General features: G+C 33.9%; 1 protein-coding gene across 1 annotated transcript in view; it reads left to right on the top strand.

The window, feature by feature from the left end:
* rdx (BTB/POZ and MATH domain-containing protein rdx) overlaps positions 1-19,211 on the top strand; it is a 264,099-nt gene that overhangs the window by 15,823 nt on the left and 229,065 nt on the right. The window contains exon 2 of the mRNA XM_072535183.1: positions 15,207-15,237. The gene's annotated coding sequence lies outside the window, so the exon portion shown is untranslated. The remainder of the gene's footprint in view (positions 1-15,206; positions 15,238-19,211) is intronic.

Here is a 19,211-nt window from a genome sequence, read left to right as displayed (position 1 = left end):
CATTATTCTTAGTAACTTGTCTTATCGATGCTTGCTTCTTATACAAAGATATCACAGGAAAAATAATAAAACTGTCGCATCAATTTAGGGAGTAATTTGAGCACTTCTGAATACGATTGAAGAAACTTCCTCAGATGTTGAGAATACAGATGGACAGAAAATCGATATCTAATTACAAGTTTATATAAAAAAAGAAGGAACCTCATTGAGTAGGTTACAAATACTGCCGAGGTTGCTATGGTAGGTAGCCGATCGTACACTTTCTTGTGTAGATTAAAAAGATCGTATCTTTTTACTTTACTAAGAGCGTATCTTTTTTGAAGATCCTCGATCTCTTTGCATTTCTCTTCAAATTATTTTTCTTCTGTCTACTTTATCATCTTTCTGATCTCGTGGTTAGTCTCCCTGTATTTATTGTTATATGTGTTTCTACGTTGTCTCTATTGTTCCATCATATTGAGTATCTCGTCTGGATTCCCAACTACTTTCTCCGGTGTATCTGCGGGGCTATCGTCATTTATATAGGCGTCTGTCTGTCTGGTGGTTTAAAAAATGTATTGATAATAATCATTGAATTCTGCTCTTTGCAAAATTGCAAGAGACCCTTTTGCATTCTGATTTCCAGACTATCGTTTCCTACACCTAGGACTATCGTGATTTCCCTAGTTTTCGCCATTTTCAGTGCCTGTTAGATATCCCTGTAAAATGCTTCCGCTTCGTCTTCGTCTGCATTCGCCGTAAGAGCATACACTTGATCAAATTCAGTTTGTTGTGAGATTTTACTTAAATATCATTTTTCTTTCTGAGATAGGAAAAAGCCTTCCACTACGCCCTTACATTTTTTATTAACTATTACTGCAACGCTGTGTCTGTGTTTGTTGTCCTCGCTACCTGAATAATATACTGTGCTTCATCTGTCGAAAAACAACCTGAGTTGGGCCATCTGGCTTCACTGATGCGCATCTGAGAAGGAATTCGCTGAGATTAACGACCTGAGAGGTGCTGTATTTTCCTCCCACGTCGGATGTTGGCTTCCGAGAACCATAAGCAGTAACGTCGTTGTTAGTTTCTATCACTATGATGATTGTACTAGGGATATCCACATGGATCTTTAATGTAGTGGTTTCCCCTTGCCTTTTAAAGCCTTATGCCGGTGACCAAGTTTTTGGTTCGTCCACCTTCAGGCCGATTTCTCGAACCCAGAACAAAAGTGTGCCCTATTATTTGATAGGTTTCACATTTTTACGGGTTAGATTTTTAGTTATTGTTATGAAGGTAGATTTCAGCCATTGTTGTGACTTTTTCCAAATTAGATTATTATTGAAGATCTATGTAAGTCTTTTTATTACGTTTTTGTCCATAATTTTCAAGAATTCTGAAGGGAGTAGTCTGGTTTTGTAGCTTGTGGTTGCTACAAAAAGTATAATTTCTGAGTTTGGTCGGTTATTTGCCAAAACAAATGAGCATATTTATGGAATTAGCGATTACTTCATGAAAATTGATGTTCAATAATAAAACGTAAAACAACAGTTGTCTGCAATTAGAGACCGACCGAATGTGATTTTTTTGGCCAAAGCCGATGCCGAAGTTCGGTCTGTAGGATACCTTCGGCCGAAGGTGACTAAAAATATCCCTATTCCTATTATATGTTAATAATTTAAATAATGTGCATTATATTTTTATTACCTGATATGTGATAAACAAAAATATGAAATTATGAGATAAAAAAGTCAAACGAATAGAAGCGGTAATAGAAGCGATAATAAAAATAAATAACAATAAAAAACATTAAAGTCGAAACATTCATAGTCGATGGTCGATGTTTTGCCATTTAGGTATCTAGTCAAAACACCAGGAATCATGAGTTTTAACAAATACAATAAAATTATTATTATCAGAATTTCAGAATTATCAGAATCAGAAACGTTTTAGTTAAGGGTATAAAATTGGGTGTAAATACTATTCAAATTATCAAAGACTCGCCGAAGCATATTGTTTAGAGATTATTTCATTTCTATCGTATAGTATACTGACAGAGCATTTTATTATTCCAAGAGCATTTTATTATTCCACCTTCGGCTTTATTTTGGCCGAAGCCGAATTTTGGCCGAAGGTGGCCGAAGCCGAATTTTGGCCGAAGGTGGCCGAAGCCGATGCCGAAGCCGATTAATCGGTCGGTCTCTATCTGCAATTGCTACATCATCATTCAATCTTCGCTTATCCACTGCTGGACATAGATCTCCCTCATAATTTTCCATCTATTTCGATCTTGTGCCTCTTGCATCCAATTCCTATGACAACGTTTTAGATCGTCAGTCCAACGTGTTGGTGGACGACCTCTGCTTCGGTAGGCATCATCTCTTGTAGCAATTGCTACAGAATATAGTAATCTTGGCATGTTTCGCAGAATTAGTCGGAATAAATCCACAGATTCATGAATTTTATCAAACGTTAAAAATTGTTAGGTTTTTTATTGATTTGTATTTGTTGACGTAAATATGTATTTTGAAAACTTTGATTCATTGATCTACCAACCAAGGCATCGGTCAATGGTCATCTTTAATATCAATGAAACTTTTATGTCAAACAAGCAGGTGACTGGATTAAAAAATAAAATGTTGTTTTGTAGAAAAACTTGGGTTTCTTTTCTTAGCCACGTTACCTAAGAATTCCCTTCAAAAATAAAATTTACAAAAATAATAGGTTTTATTTTGTTTATTCCTGCGGTCAAATTACAACATTCAATTTTGTTATCTTATATTTTTAAAGTTCCGCCACTGGTTATAGTTCCTTAGACTATTATCAAAATGTAGGTTCGAGTGAATGTAAGGTTTCTTTTAGTTCAAGTAACAATCGTGGGTACTTACAGCAAATAACTTAGAAACTTTCTAACTTTATTCGAACTAGCTCATTGAATAGTAAAAAAAAGTTTCGAAATCGCGTTAAAACTGGGGCTTTTATCTTAATCAGTTAATTTTAGTTTTACTTTCGAACTTTTCAATTTTATAGAAATGGAAAGTTTGGGTAAATAGGCATTTTTATGTAGTTTTGTTATTATAGTTTGTTCTTGAGAGCAAAATTGGTAGATTTTATTGAAAATATAAGAATATTTTATAAAAATATGAGAAAAGGTTATTTATATACAAAGACGGGAAAGATACTAAACAAAAAAAAGGAAAAGTGTGAAATATGATAAATTAAGCTACATTTTGTAAAGTAGAAACCTCACAAAGAAAAGTTTATAAATATTTCAGAATACATAATTATTTATCTGCAGAGGAGGAAAAGGCAATACATAAAAAATAGGAACAGATGGAAATATAATCAACTACACTAGATCTTATAAAGTAGAAACCTAATAGAGAAAACTGAAATTAAAATAGTATAAAATAATTGTTTATATTATCAAATAATGTGTTTTAGAACACATTGCCAATGCAGTTCGAGTAGATCTTCTATTATCTGCCGTTTGTATTTAAAATTTACGAAACTTATAGCTTAGAGCTAAGGATCATAATTATTCTCACTAAAAATGCCGTCTAAAGTATTCATTATTCCATTATTCATATTTATTCCACACTTCAGGTCATAACACTTCGCTGTAATTGCAAAACATCGACCACTTGTACAATTAAAAAAATCGTACCTCTCAGCTTTAAAATTGTTTCCCGAAACTAACAGAATATATATCCTAACAGAACTAACTAACAGACTAACAGAAATACTAGAAAAATTAATGGGAATTCTCTCAAATCCAGTGGTCTACCTTGGATAAAAACGTTTAGTTCCGTGAATGTCGATGGAACTATGAACTATGGCCAATATGGTGAACGATACTGAAGAATTACATTTTAAATACAAGTATTTAACCATCCATATTTCGACTCTCAGACTTCTTCTTAAGACTTAAGATTTGAGTTGAGTTGATTTAAGTTTAAGATGGACGTTTTTGCTGGTTTACATTTCGAAATCTTCGATTAGATAGGATGAAATTAGAAAAGTGCTAATTCCACTTATTCTATTTGAGTTTATTACTGGTATTTGCGATAGCTAAATCTGTTAAATATTTTTTGTTTTGTGGTTAAATAGAGCAATAGCTTTAATGAGTCACACACTTAAAACATTTTTGAAAATAATACACAGCAGAATTGTTAAAACTCTTCAATATAAAATTAGTGACGAACAAATTGGCTTTAGAAATGGTATGAGCACAAGAGATGCTTTGTTCGGCTTGAATGTGCTGGCCCAAAGATGCATGGATATGAATCAGGACATGTACTTATGTTTTGTAGATTTTGAAAAGGCATTTGATAAGATTCAACTTGTAGCTTGTAGATATATTAAAAAGCAAAAATATTTTACTATTGACAGTCGTAATATGAAAATTATATTTAATCTATATTGGAATCAAACTGCCAAGGTAAGAGTTGACAACCAGAATACCCGAGATATCAAAATAGAGATAGGAGTCTGTCAGGGTTGCGTGCTGTCGCCACTACTCTTCAATGTCTACAGTGAGGCGATATTTAAAATAAGCGCTCTCAGATTCAATAGAAGGTATATCTATCAATGCAGACGATCCAGTAATAATTACCGATAACAACAATGATTTACAGAACGTAATGCAAAGACTTAATGAATGCTGTCATGAATACGCACTATGGATGAATTTGAAAAAAACTAAATGCATGATCATGACTAAATCAACAGATGCAAACATCCAATTGATTGTTGAGGATACTGTAATTGAGAGTGTGGATGTCTACAAATAATTAGGAACATAGATAGCATCAAACGTAGACCAAACTTAAGACTTGTATTGAAATAGCACGTGCGTCATTCGTTAAACTTAAAAAAATGTCTTTGTTGTCGGAATACAACGTTAGTACTACGCCTAAGATTGCTTCGGTGTTACGTATTCACTACTCTTCTTTATAGCTTGGAAGCATGGACAATAAAACAAGTTCATCTGAATAAGTTGGCCGCCTCTGAATTTTGGTGTTACAGAAGAATCCTACGAATATCATGGACTCAAATAATGTCAAACGCGGAAGTTACTAGAAGACTAGGAAATGAAGCTGAAATAATACTGACTATCAAAAGAAGAAAACTTGAGTACTTAGGCCATGTTATAAACAGGCACACAGTGGAGACAAAAATGTGCGGGAATGGGGTTGAAGCTTAACAACCATTATCTGACAACGCTGTTCTTTGCAGATGATCAAGTACTAATTGCAAGCTGTGAAGAAGATGCAGATTATATGCTTAGAAAGCTCAAAGATGAATACGAAAAATGGGGGATGAGTATGAATATGTCTAAAACAGAATATATGCGAATAGGCAGTGAAGACGAAGACCCGGATTTGGAAATTAGACAAATGAAAAGGTGCTACGAATACAAATATTTGGGAAGTATTATCTGCGGTAAAGGAACAACGGAACGAGATATAGACTATAGAGTGCAACAAGGCAGGAAGAGTGTTCAAATTCTGAATTGGATACTTTGGTCCAACAAAGCTACTATGAGAACTAAAATGACTATCTACAAAGTAATTGTAGAGCCCATTCTTACATATGGAGCAGAATGTTGGCAAATGACAGTAAAAGGAAAGAAAAAAGTTGACACGGTTGAAATGGACTACCTGAGAAGAGCTTGCCGTATATCAAGAGTAGAACGTATACCTAATTCTGAAATTAAAAGAAAAACAGATAGAGTACATACAACTTCTGAAAGAATAGAAACTAGACAGTTAATATGGTATGGACACGTACAGAGGATGGACGACAACAGATGGCCAAAAAGAGCTATGGAATACAATCCAAGTAATAGAAGGAAACGAGGAAGACCAGAGAAGTCTTGGATACAAGGTGTTATGGAAACCATGAAAGACAGAGCCATTGATGAAGACACCTGGAGAGATAGAAAAAGATGGCGATCGAAATGCGGAAAGCGGCAAAAGCTGTAGGATCCCCGCTTATATATATATATATATATATATATATATATATATATATATATATATATATATATATATATATATATATATATACATATATATAAACAGGCAAAGATACTCATTATTGCAGCTTATTATGCAAGGCGAAATTCAAGGAAAGCGAAATGTGAGAAAACGAAGTCATGGCTTAAGAACTTGAGGAAATGGTCTGAATGCAGTAGTACTGAACTATTTAGAACGGCAGTCAACAGCTTCCGCACAGCTATGATGATTTCCAACCTTCGTTAGAAGATGGAACTTAAAGAAGAAGTTATTTAGGAAACTATTTAAACACAAAACAATATATGTCTACTATAATTAGTAGGACTAACTTTTCTGCTTGTTCTCTAGAAAGCATTCTATAAATCAACAATGATGGATACAAAATTTTTGCCTTGCTTAGCTCAATTAGTATTCTTATTATTTTATTATAACAATATTTTTTTCATGGCCTATGATAATATGATAATCTTCCTGTGGTTGCTGATTCTGCTCGAGTTGGTTTTTTTTACTGGCTGCTAAGTTTTTAGTTTTTATAGTAGTTCTAGTCGTACAAATACAATTATTAAGAGACAGTAGTATAGAACCATCTTGGGCGTAGGTCTCTCCTCGCTAGCGAGTCTGCTGATGAATCGATAAACACAAAAAAGGCTCCGTCTTCTCGACCATGGATGGCAACTCTTTTGCCGGGGTCTCTCAGAGCATCTCTCTCGGTAAGGGACCCGCCTTTCTTTCGTTCGATAATGATAGCTTGTCCATATTCTCCCTTAAATGGTCCCTTCATATCGATCTATTATATGTAAGAAACTAGCCATTGCCTGCTATGCAATAAGATTTGTTTCGAAAGAAATCAATTTAGCATCTTCCAAAATAACATATTTTTCCTTGTTCGAGTCTCATCTTCGATATGGTCTTCCTTTTTGGGATTCTAGTACAGCTGCCCAATCTGATTTTTAAATTACAAAAAAGAGCAATACGATATCTGTTTTGCCTCAGAACAACACATTACAGAAACTGCTTCAAATTTAACGCTTTCCTTTTTATATATTTTAGAAACTGTGTGCTTAATTCGTAAACACCTACACGTTTTTCCAGCAAGACCTAGTCATGTCTAATCTACCAGAAATTCAACCTTTGTCGTTTATTTACCGAAATCTATATTAGATTAGGTCTGAAGGATCATATTATTAGTAGAAGAGTTGTTTAACGAATAACTAAGAAATTACAGTATCTTTATGTACAAGTAACTAAAGTATTATATATATATATATATATATATATATATATATATATATATATAATTTTAGTATGCAAATTTCAATTTATTTAAATATTATAATGGCTTGTTTATTTTATCATCTTTTAATTTGTGTAATTAACGATTTATGTAATTTAAGTAAATTTTAATTTTTATTGTTATTTTCTGACTTTTTGTAAGCTTTGTCCATAAAATTGTACAATTTTCAGTGACAACAAAGCATATTTCTATTCTATTCTATTTCCAATTGCTACATTGATTCATAACTTCTTCCATCTAAATATATTTCTAGATTTAAGCAGGTTTGCTTTCATCCTTCATTCTTTTGTTTTATTCTTGATGTATTTATTTTTTACCATTGTCTTGTTCTCGTTAAGTTTTTTATTGGATTTTTTTATTTATGTTAATTCCATATATACATTTAAGTTATTTTGACAAGTTTTTTTATATATATGTTAAATGGCTTTTATCAAAAATTTCGGAAACATTTTCATATAATACCACCTACCTAGACCTTCAAAATATTGCGGTATATCGGATAGTTTGTTTCTGGCTTATGTCTTTTCACAAAATTCAAATAGTCCGGATTACCTTGAATTGTAATTGTTTTTATATAACATAACAACGAAGTCTATTATTTGAGAGTAAGCGGTACGTAATATGACATTAAATATCTGCCCACCTTTTTTCGACATTGGACTTCCTCAATAAAGAGTTACGATTGTTTTAGGAAAATTAATCGACCTCCTTTTTCGTCTGTATGTCAAATGTAATAAGCGATAAATTAAACGTACAGGGTCATTCGTTTATATCATTGAAGTATATACAATAAGCAATAAATAGGAGTTAGAACATTGTCATAAATTAAAGATTCAAATAGAGTGAAAATTATGGCTTATATTGCCACACTTATGATCATCAGTTAAAAATCGCAAAAATATGTAAACGAAAGACTCAATATACGAGTTTGTATACGAGTTTCGTAGATAACAAACATCAGAAGATATTATAACCCTTTTGTGATGGATCATTCTGATTATACACCGTCATGCAGATCGTCGTAATATCTATGTCCACACTGTGCTGGTTATACCGATATCATATTGAGGTACTTAGAGGTTGACAGTATAAACTAAGCGGATATGGGAGAATACTGTACTTTGGTTGCATTGATGGTGTGTTGGCCAGATCGTGCAAGACATGATGCTGATAGAAACTGGATTCAGTCATGAAATGTCCGAAAATCTTTTCAGGGTATATTAATAAAAAGACCTTCAATGCAATACAAATTATACTAAACTGATTGCATCTCAAGCCATCCAGCTGAACCTGTGCCGAATTTCCAAGTGAGATTCGGATTTCCAGGTGAGGACTATTTTAGGAAGCCCACCGTTACAGTTTTAAAAAAATCAGGATAGGGTCATGGAATCTTGGAAGTCTTACAGGTGTTGTAGTTTCGCAACTTTATAAAAATATTTATTAAATATTACATGGAAATTATTTCTACGTCGTACCGGTGACCCCATCTAATTGCCGGTAGTACGAATCATGTTAGAAGAACAAACCACTCGTTGCAAGCATTAAGCAACATCGGCTCTAATAGTCGCCACCACTTAGAATTTCTTTCCACGTAGACTATCACCGCCACAGAATATGAGGCAGTACATTGAGGACTAGAAATGAAGTCGAAAGTGATATACTGGAATTAGCAACAGCATTAGATATGGCGATGATTAACATATATTGTCAAAAGAATGAAAGTCAACTTTTCCCATACAAAAGTGGAGAAAATCACTCCCAAATAGATTTTTTCATGAGAAGAAAGGAAGACACACGTAAATTGAATGACTGCAAAATAATAGTTAAGTAAGACTGTGAGCCAACAACATAACCTGCTCGTGCTGGACATAGAAGTAAAAACGCAACCAAAATATCGAAGGGGGTCATATGGTGGATCTTAAAAGATGAGAAAAACGGGAAAGAAATAAAGGAGAAGAGAAAACTATATAAACAGTGGCAATAAAATAGATCGGACACAGATCTTGAAAACTATACGGTTACCAAAGAGGAAGCGAAAGTAGCAGTAGCAAAAGCTAAAGCAGAAGCGTATACAAATCTATACGATCAACTTGATACCAGCCAGGGTGAAGATAGGATAATATATAAAATAGCCAAACAGAGAAAAGGGAACAAAATATTTTAATCAGATTATAATTAGAACTAGAACTAGAGTATTGAGATGCTAAGTGTTCTCTGTCCTGTTGTATGGAGTTGAGGCGGACAATTACAGAGGCGACAGAGAAAAACTCATTAACTTTGAAATGTGGTGTTATCGAAGAATGTGGAAAATATCTTGGACACAACGCATAACAAATGCGGAAACGCTACGAAGAATGAAAAAAGAAATACTCAACACTATAAAGAAAAGAAAAATGAGCTACTTTGGTCACATACTAAGAAACGAGAAATACGATTGGATGCGGTGGTCATACAAGGATGGGTGGAAGGCAAAAGAGGACCGGGGAGAAGACGCACGTCCTGGCTGAAGAATCTGAGGCAATGGAGTGGGAAAACGTCAATAGAACTTTTCAGAACGGCTGCAGATAGTCAAATGGGCCATGATGATCGCCAATGTCCTTAGGGATGGTGCACGTTAAGAAGAAGAAGAATAATTAGATGTACTTTAACAGTTTATTAAATAAATAATTTGACAAATTTCCCATACAAAAGTGGAGAAAATCACTCCCAAATAGATTTTTTCATGAGAAGAAAGGAAGACACACGTAAATTGAATGACTGCAAAATAATAGTTAAGTAAGACTGTGAGCCAACAACATAACCTGCTCGTGCTGGACATAGAAGTAAAAACGCAACCAAAATATCGAAGGAGATCATATGGTGGATCTTAAAAGATGAGAAAAACGGGAAAGAAATAAAGGAGAAGAGAAAACTATATAAACAGTGGCAATAAAATAGATCGGACACAGATCTTGAAAACTATACGGTTACCAAAGAGGAAGCGAAAGTAGCAGTAGCAAAAGCTAAAGCAGAAGCGTATACAAATCTATACGATCAACTTGATACCAGCCAGGGTGAAGGTAGGATAATATATAAAATAGCCAAACAGAGAAAAGAGAACAAAATATTTTAATCAGATTATAATTAGAACTAGAACTAGAGTATTGAGATGCTAAGTGTTCTCTGTCCTGTTGTATGGAGTTGAGGCGGACAATTACAGAGGCGACAGAGAAAAACTCATTAACTTTGAAATGTGGTGTTATCGAAGAATGTGGAAAATATCTTGGACACAACGCATAACAAATGCGGAAACGCTACGAAGAATGAAAAAAGAAATACTCAACACTATAAAGAAAAGAAAAATGAGCTACTTTGGTCACATACTAAGAAACGAGAAATACGATTTGATGCGGTGGTCATACAAGGATGGGTGGAAGGCAAAAGAGGACCGGGGAGAAGACGCACTTCCTGGCTGAAGAATCTGAGACAATGGAGTGGGAAAACGTCAATAGAACTTTTCAGAACGGCTGCAGATAGTCAAATGGGCCATGATGATCGCCAATGTCCTTAGGGATGGGGCACGTTAAGAAGAAGAAGAATAATTAGATGTACTTTAACAGTTTATTAAATAAATAATTTGACAAAAAACAGTTTTGCTAACTGCTACAGTAACACCAATGGTCACCAAAATAATAAATGATGAAGTTTTTTAAGCACTTCAAAACATAAAGAAAAGTAAAGCAGGTGGACCAGATAATATATCTGGAAAGGTGGACAACTATAAGAGAGACATGAACTAAAATATTTGTTTAATAGAATTACGGAAGTGGGATAAATGCCAGACGATGGGAAGTATATTAGTGCCCGTTTATAAAAACAAGGGAGATGTACAACAGTGCACAAACCACAGGGCCATAAAACTATTTAGTCATACCATGAATATAATATGGGAGATAGTCATAATTAATAGATGGATATGTGAAAAAACCGAAATATCGGGAAAGCAGTTTGGTTTTATGCAAGGAAGATCATCAACAGATGAAATATTCATTATAAGTATGCATTCGTACTCATATGTATTCATTGATTTTGAGGAAGCATCTGATAGATTTCTTCGAGAGATTCAATGGTGGATGCTCAAAAAAAAAGGAATTCCCGGTGAGTATGTGAAGATTGTGAGATACATATGAGGCAGTAAGAACTAGTATTACGACAAGTGTAGAGGAGACTAATACAATTCATATAGGATTGCATCAGGACTCGGTGCTTAGTCCTTATTTATTCACACTAGTGTTGGATCAAATAAGAGGGAAATTACAGTGTAACATTCTCTTGTGCTTGATGTTTACTGATGATATAGTGTTAGCAGAAAATACTGAAAGGGATTTAGAGCAAAAACTGGAACAGTGTAAAGCTGTTGAGGAAAAGAGTTTAAAACCAATAGGACAAAACCAGAATATTTGGAATGTTCATTTAAAGATTGAGTTACTACAAATAAAATCTGTTTTAAAAGTAAAAAGTTTGGATAGTAAAATTATTATGTAAAGTAATATTTTTAAGTACCTAGGATCGGCATTACAGAGTCATAGAAAAATCTGACATGAAGATCTATCTTAAGAGTGGGATCTTCTTCTTCATATGCCGTCCCCATTAACGGAGGTTGGCGACCACATTTTTAAAAGCTTCTCTGTCTTTTGCAACGTGGAATAATTCGTCTACAGTCATGTTTGTCCAGTCTCGAATATTTCGCAGCCATGACTCCTCTTTCTACCTATTCCCTTTTTGCCATCGACTCTACCCTGCATGATGACCTGCAGAAGACTATATTTATTATTTCTTAGTATGTGTCCAAGGTATGCAGTCTTGCGTACTTTTATCGTTCTCAACAATTTTTTGTCTCGACCCATCCTTCTCAGCACTTCCTCATTGGTGACCCTGGCAGTCCATGGGATTCTCAACATTCTCCGGTATATCCAAAGTTCAAAGGCTTCAATCTTTTTAACTATTTGCGCTTTTAGTGTCCATGTTTCTACCCCGTACAATAGTTGCGAGTGGGATAGATAGATAAGTGGGATAGATAGATAGATAAGTGAAAGGTGTGTTGTGTGACAGAAAAATTCAAATGAAACTAAAAGGAATATCCTATAAAACTGCCATAAGACTAGGTATGTTCTATGAAATTGAATGTCGGGTATTACTCAATATATATATATATATATATATATATATATATATATATATATATATATATATATATATATATATATATATATATATATATATATATATATATATATATATATATATATATATATATATATATATATATATATATATATATATACATCAAAATAATCTAGGGGACACCTCAATTAATAGATTTAAATCAGTGTTAGCTGCAAATATAAAAATAAATAATTTATGTTTTTAACCTCTTTTGTCATTTTAACGATTATTGTACCAACTTCGACAGTAATACTGATAAGAATGGCTATAAAAAATTTAACAAAACTTCAATAGCGTTTTTTGTCTATAAGATAACAAGTAATATTTCTTCATCGGTTCTTGATTTTCGATGTCTATGTGGATTTTTATTTAGTTTTGAAATTGCCAATAAGGGAGAGACATCATTTAAATCGCTGAACGCAGTGGCGTACTATCGCGATGTTTCAAGCTGGCAGAAGTCAGCTGTTTCGGACAGATTAGAAGCCTTCGAGTTATGGGCCTACAGAAGGATATTAAGAATAAGTTGGGTGGATAGAGTCATGAATGTCGAGGTGTTGAGAAGAATGGGAAAAGATAAAGAGGTTTTAAATACAATTAAAGTCAGAAAACTGGAATATCTGGGACATGTCATAAGGGCGAGTGTTATAACTTGCTGCAATTAATAATACAAGGAAGAATACAGGGTAGAAGGAGTCGCGGAAGAAGACGCATCTCCTGGTTAAACAATTTGAAAGCTTGGTTTAACTGCACTTCTGCTGACCTCTTTAGAGCAGCGGTATCGAAAGTGCGAATTGCTATGATGGTTGCCAACCTTCTTAGAGGAGATGGCACATGAAGAAGAAGAAGATCTTCTTGGTCTTTACTTCTGCTTTTATTTCATTGTTCCACCGGTTCAAGACCAATTTAAATTGGTTATTGGTTTTGTCATGAAGTATTAAATAACGAGTTAATAGACTTCTTATTTGTGCTATGTAGACCTGAGTCTGTCTACTCAATGGCGTGCCATTAAATACTACATACTGTCTACACTGTTGTATGGCTTTGCGAGATGGACTTTAAAGGCAAGAACCATGTCACGTCAGGATTCTTTTAAGACCCGGTTGTACCGGGGTTATTGAAAATGCCATGGATCGAGAGAGTATCAAGTGATCGAGTGTTAGGAAGTTAAGCGAAGAAAAGTAGCTTATTTTGGCCATATTATTAGAAACGATAAATATGATTTTCTGCAGTTAATCGTTGAAGAAGAAGGAAGGAAGGATGCGAAAGACGTAGGAATGAAAGAAGTTCTCTTCGCTGCCAAACTTAACCAATGGCTCGACATGAGGGACGCCAACACAATTATATGATTAGCACAAGATAAAGAAGAATTCCAGTTAATGGTCACCAACCTGTGATGAGGAGAAGGCACATGAAGAAGAAGAAGAATGACATGACAATGCCCTACTGATTTTTCAGGCAAAATCATCCCAAGCGATGAAGCACATTTTCACCTTGATGGCATTGTTAATCGTCATTTTGTATTTGGGACTATGAAAACCCACTGTAGAAAAAAAAATATGCATCCACAACTTGTTACTGTGTGGTGCGAATTTTGGGTTGAAGGCATCATTGGACCATACTTCTTTAAAAATGCGGCTGCTCAAGTAGTGACTTACTGGTGCTCGATATTGCAACAAAATAACGAGAGGTAATTTCAGCCTAAATTAGATGATATTGATGTGAACGACTTGTGGTTTCAATAAGACGGTGCCACATGCCTTGTCGCCACGTTAACATCCGGTGAAACAATTGAATGTATATATATATATATATATATATATATATATATATATATTATATGTTCCTAAAGATTTCCACGGTTAGTACAAGTAAACCTAGAGCTAAGATTAATACTATTATAAAAATTAGTATTAAACTCAATAGTCTTCCGGGTTGAACCGCATTGATTTTTATTGCGCCAAGCTCTTCTCTCTGATGTCTTCTTCAGGGCTTCCGAGATCTCTCCCGAGCCCCCAGACACTACTACACTGATCGATAATCCCTTCCCTACATTAGATCTGTAGTAGACACTACTACACTGATCAATAATCACTTCACTACGGTAGTAAAGTGAATAATCAGTGTAGTAGTGTCTGGGGGCTCGGGAGACTGAGACCTCGGAAGCCCTGAAGAAGACATCAGAGAGGATGTCGAAAGCGTATCTTAAATATAGATATAGATAGACGCCATAGTGCTTTAAAAAACAACTCAATTTAATTAATTATGATGTCAGTCTTATTATTGATAGAATTTGGATCTTTTTTTATGTAAATCATCTCCAATATGCATCTTTTGCTGTAATTTTGTTCTTTTTCCAAAAATCTGAACCTTTTCAAAATCAAAAGAATGGTTATTTTTTAGAGAATGTTTGGCTAAGGCTGTTGTGTTTAATCCATTGGTCTGTACACTATGTTTGTGTGCAACAACTATTCAATGCAGGTATTGGTATATTCGCCAATTTGGTTACGTGTTTTATTTTTATGTTTTTTGTAGAGTGTTGGTTTCCTTGCAGTTAGAAGTCTTTAAGCATCATCTGTATTATTTAAAGTTTTTGATTACATTTCAATTATTTGAGAAATAGGGAAAGAATTTTAAGTATTTTTTCTGCCATGTATCTATATTATTTTGAAAATATTTTAAAATATCTATTAACGTACTTATATTTACAGATCATCATGCATTCGACTAGAGGCAATAACTGTAAGTATGTGATCTATTTTTTGACTAATTGTATTTTAAATTTGTTAAATTTTAAGAGAAGCCCAGCGTAATATTATACTAGATTGCTATTGCTTTGTATCTAATCAAATTACTCTGATAGATTTTTTATATGCTAACTATTATTTAAGTGAAAGATGCAAATAGTAGGAGTATTACGTTGCAGAATCAATAAAATATTCTTGTATTTTCGTTCTGATATGATTCTTAGGTTTAACCAAGGAATATAGACGCTCATGGAAGCTTAGAGCTTATGACGACGATGTTCTCCCGTTTTTAATTTAAATAAAAAGCATTTGTAATCCGGTCGATGGAGTAGCTGATACTCAAATTGTTTGCGTATTTCATGCAAACCTTATACAATGAGATTTTTGGGGACACATGAAGATTAGAAATTCACAATATTACCGTTGTCGATCAATTTGTGTACCTAGGATACCTGATACCTAATTTCGGAAGGTGCACTGAAGAAATAATGCGAAGTCCATCAATTGTTGGAGTTAAACTAACAAAAATCTGGTAAAGCAATGAAATAACTATCGAGACTGTATGCTGCCGAACACTGGACTCTCAAGGCAGGAGAAATATGAGGCTTATGTATGTATTTGAGATGTTCTGTTGATTGCCGAAGTATTTAATTAAAACTGATCGCTTACCATCACCTGGTGGTCAGAAGAACAAATTGGTCAGTAACACGAGAACTTAACAAGTAACAGAACAAATAATAAGTTATTTCGGGCACGTTTTTTTTTTTAAATAAGAATGGCTCTAAACCATCTAAAAAATAATAAATGTCTGAGAGACGTTAAAATTACGGTTGAAATGTTGAAAATTGGTGACATAAAAATAGAACATCTATTAAATATTTTAATTAATATAATCGTAAAAAGTAATCGACGAAGAAAAGGTTCGTCAAGAATGGTACAATTCTGAAGTCATTCTACTATTCAAGAAAAGAGATAAAGCGGACATCGAGAATTACCGACCAATATTCTTACTACCACCTGTATAAATTACTAACTGAAATCATAATTAACTGCGTAACGAATGAGCTCGACTTTACCAACCTGTGGAGCAGGCTGGATTCAGAAAACATTTTATTACTATAGACCACTTGCACACTGCAAAAACACTAATAGAAAATTGTCAAAAATCATGAGACTCCATCGAATTATGGGCTGTGCTAAAATATATAGAAAACACACCTATGGATTCAAGATAGACCAACTGCATTAAAAACGAAAATGCAAGCATGCAAATAAAGCTGGACGAAAACACAAAAACGATTCCCAAGACTACAATGGGCAGGTTGTAGGTTTTGAAGACTAGTCTCTAAAAGTGAAAATTCCATAGTGACTGTTCAATGAAAGTGATACATTATATTCATCTTATAAGAATCATAAAAATGGCAAAAATTGCGCAAGGTTTATTTATTTAACACCTTTATAAAAACCGACTTCATTTGTAGCAAAATACAAAAATTTCGTACGAACGCTGCACTCTTCACCTTTAAAAAGCATTTTGATTTTTTTCGTTAGGAAAAAAAAAATGTTTTCCGTTTTCCCCCCTACGAGGAGGAGTTTTAGGGGAAAGCCGATGGTACGAGTGGTTAACTTTTTGCATATTTTTGCGTTCCAAAATTGACATTCTCAGCAAAATTCAGTTTTGTTCGTATGATTTTTAGAGGCTTTTTGGTCTCTGACGACTGGAGTATAGTACTAGTTTGTACCTACGGAGTGGAGACCATGCCCCTTATCAAGAATTCAGCTAAAAAAATACAAACAGAGCAATGGAATTTCATTAATTACAAGATTAGAAACGCTGAGTTAGGGTTTAGAACGAAGGGATAGATCAGGGGTATCTTGAAAGAAATAACAAAAATGAAATGCAGCTAGAAAGTTTACATAACCAGATATGATGATAATAGGTGGACACAAAGAATCCTAGAATTGAAGATTGGGAAAACCTCAAAAAAGATGGGTAGATCATATAAGAGCAGTGGCAGGCAAACAGTAGATTATATTGGCGCAAAATAGAGAAAGATAGAAGTAATTGTGAGAGACCTAAATTCAAATAGATGGAAAATCGTTGACGAATAATAGGCTCAAGAAATAACAGACTACGCTGCTATATTCCCAAGATGTAAGAGCAAGGGAAAGAGAAAGTAGTATTATTATTTTTCCCTGGCAACATTTTATTATATTTGGCATATTTGGTAAAATAACTTTTGGTCAAAATAACCTGACCCTAATCCAAATAGTTACAACTATGTATATAAAATTTTTTGATTGGTTATGTGTAGAAATAAACAAAAAATCTCAACCTCTAGGTAACGTAAACAAATCTCTAAAATTAATTTATTACTACTTAACCTCTACATACTAGTGACATTATATAACATTGCTAACTATTCTTACATGCAAAAAGTATAAAACGATCAAAAACAAGATTATTGATTTTTGTTCTCTGCAATTACCATTCCAATTTTATTTTCCTACTACTATTATTTGCAAATTAATCATGAACAACAAAAATCAAACGAGGAAAACCTCGAAGTATAATGCTAACGGCACGGTATTTGTACTAATTAAAACAATTTTAAATAAAAGTCACCTTGCTGCTAAAGTACTATGTCGAGAACTGACAATGAAAATAGTAGTGTGTATTATCGTCGCATATTTTATTTTATGAAGTCATATACATTTTCTAAAAGTTAATTATTGATTTAATTGGATGTATGCAAGATTCTTTTTGTTTAAAAAAATAAACAACCTACATTTTTCAGACGACATAGTCCTTCTTGCAAATAGCCAAGAAGAGTTAATTGATCTCATACGATTGGTTGAAAACGAAAGTCAAATATTGGTCTGCAGTTAAACATATCAAAGATCATGATAGTGGGTAGACTACATAACAATCATCCACACATAACCAAGATTGAACAGTTTGAGGTTGTGAGATCATATTTATAGCTGGGATAATTGATCACAAACACAGGGTCACTATAGGTAGAAATAAAATGTAGATGTGATCTAGCAAAAGTCGCCGTAGGAAAGATGGACAAAATATAGAAGGACTCTCAAATTTCACGAACTCTAAAAATGAGGTTGATCAACTTCAAAGTCCATCTCCAACAATTAAAATACTTTGTTTGACATGTTATGAGAGTAGAAACAGAAAACATGGAAAGACTTATTATCCAAGGAAAGTTGGACGACCGAAGATCACGAGGGAAGATCTCCAACAAGATGGATCGATCAAATTACAGGCATAGGCAAAAGACGTATGCATGAGTTAAAAGAAATGACCAGAGACAGATCTTTGGAGACTATCATCGACTGTTAGAACATCACAGCCAATGAAAAGCTGCTCAAAAACAGATTTGTGATATATATTATGTATATGTACATGAGTAAACATATTGGTATAACGTCGAACTTTAAAATAAGGACCACTGATGGGAATTCGTAAATTTGTGGCTAGTCAGAAGTTAACAAAACAGTTTGATTTAAATATATATATATATATATATATATATATATATATATATATATATATATATATATATATATATATATATATATATATATATATATATATATATATATATATATATATGTGATAAATTTCCGCGGTCAAATGAATGAAAATTACTTAGTTCTCGGGAAGAACCGCGTTGAGAATTTATTACTCGACGTTTCGGCACCCATTTTGGAGCCATTATCAAGAGTGATACGGTTCGGTTCGAGTTCGGGGTCTTAATCTGCCTACTCCCCTCACTCGAGACGTACCAGTATCGTGTTCTGTATTGCAAGAACTGTCTCTCGGCACTGAGGTCTCAATCTGCCTACTCCTCTGTCACTCGACACTGAGGAGTAGGCAGATTGAGACCTCAGTGCCGAGAGACAGTTCTTGCAATACAGAACACGATACTGGTACGTATCTTTTAGCCAAAC

The sequence above is a fragment of the Diabrotica undecimpunctata genome, chromosome 6 (assembly GCF_040954645.1).
Source record: "Diabrotica undecimpunctata isolate CICGRU chromosome 6, icDiaUnde3, whole genome shotgun sequence".
NCBI lineage: Eukaryota > Metazoa > Arthropoda > Insecta > Coleoptera > Chrysomelidae > Diabrotica > Diabrotica undecimpunctata.
The sequence above is the reverse complement of the archived record's forward strand: the minus strand, read 5'-3'. Positions and strand labels throughout refer to the sequence as shown.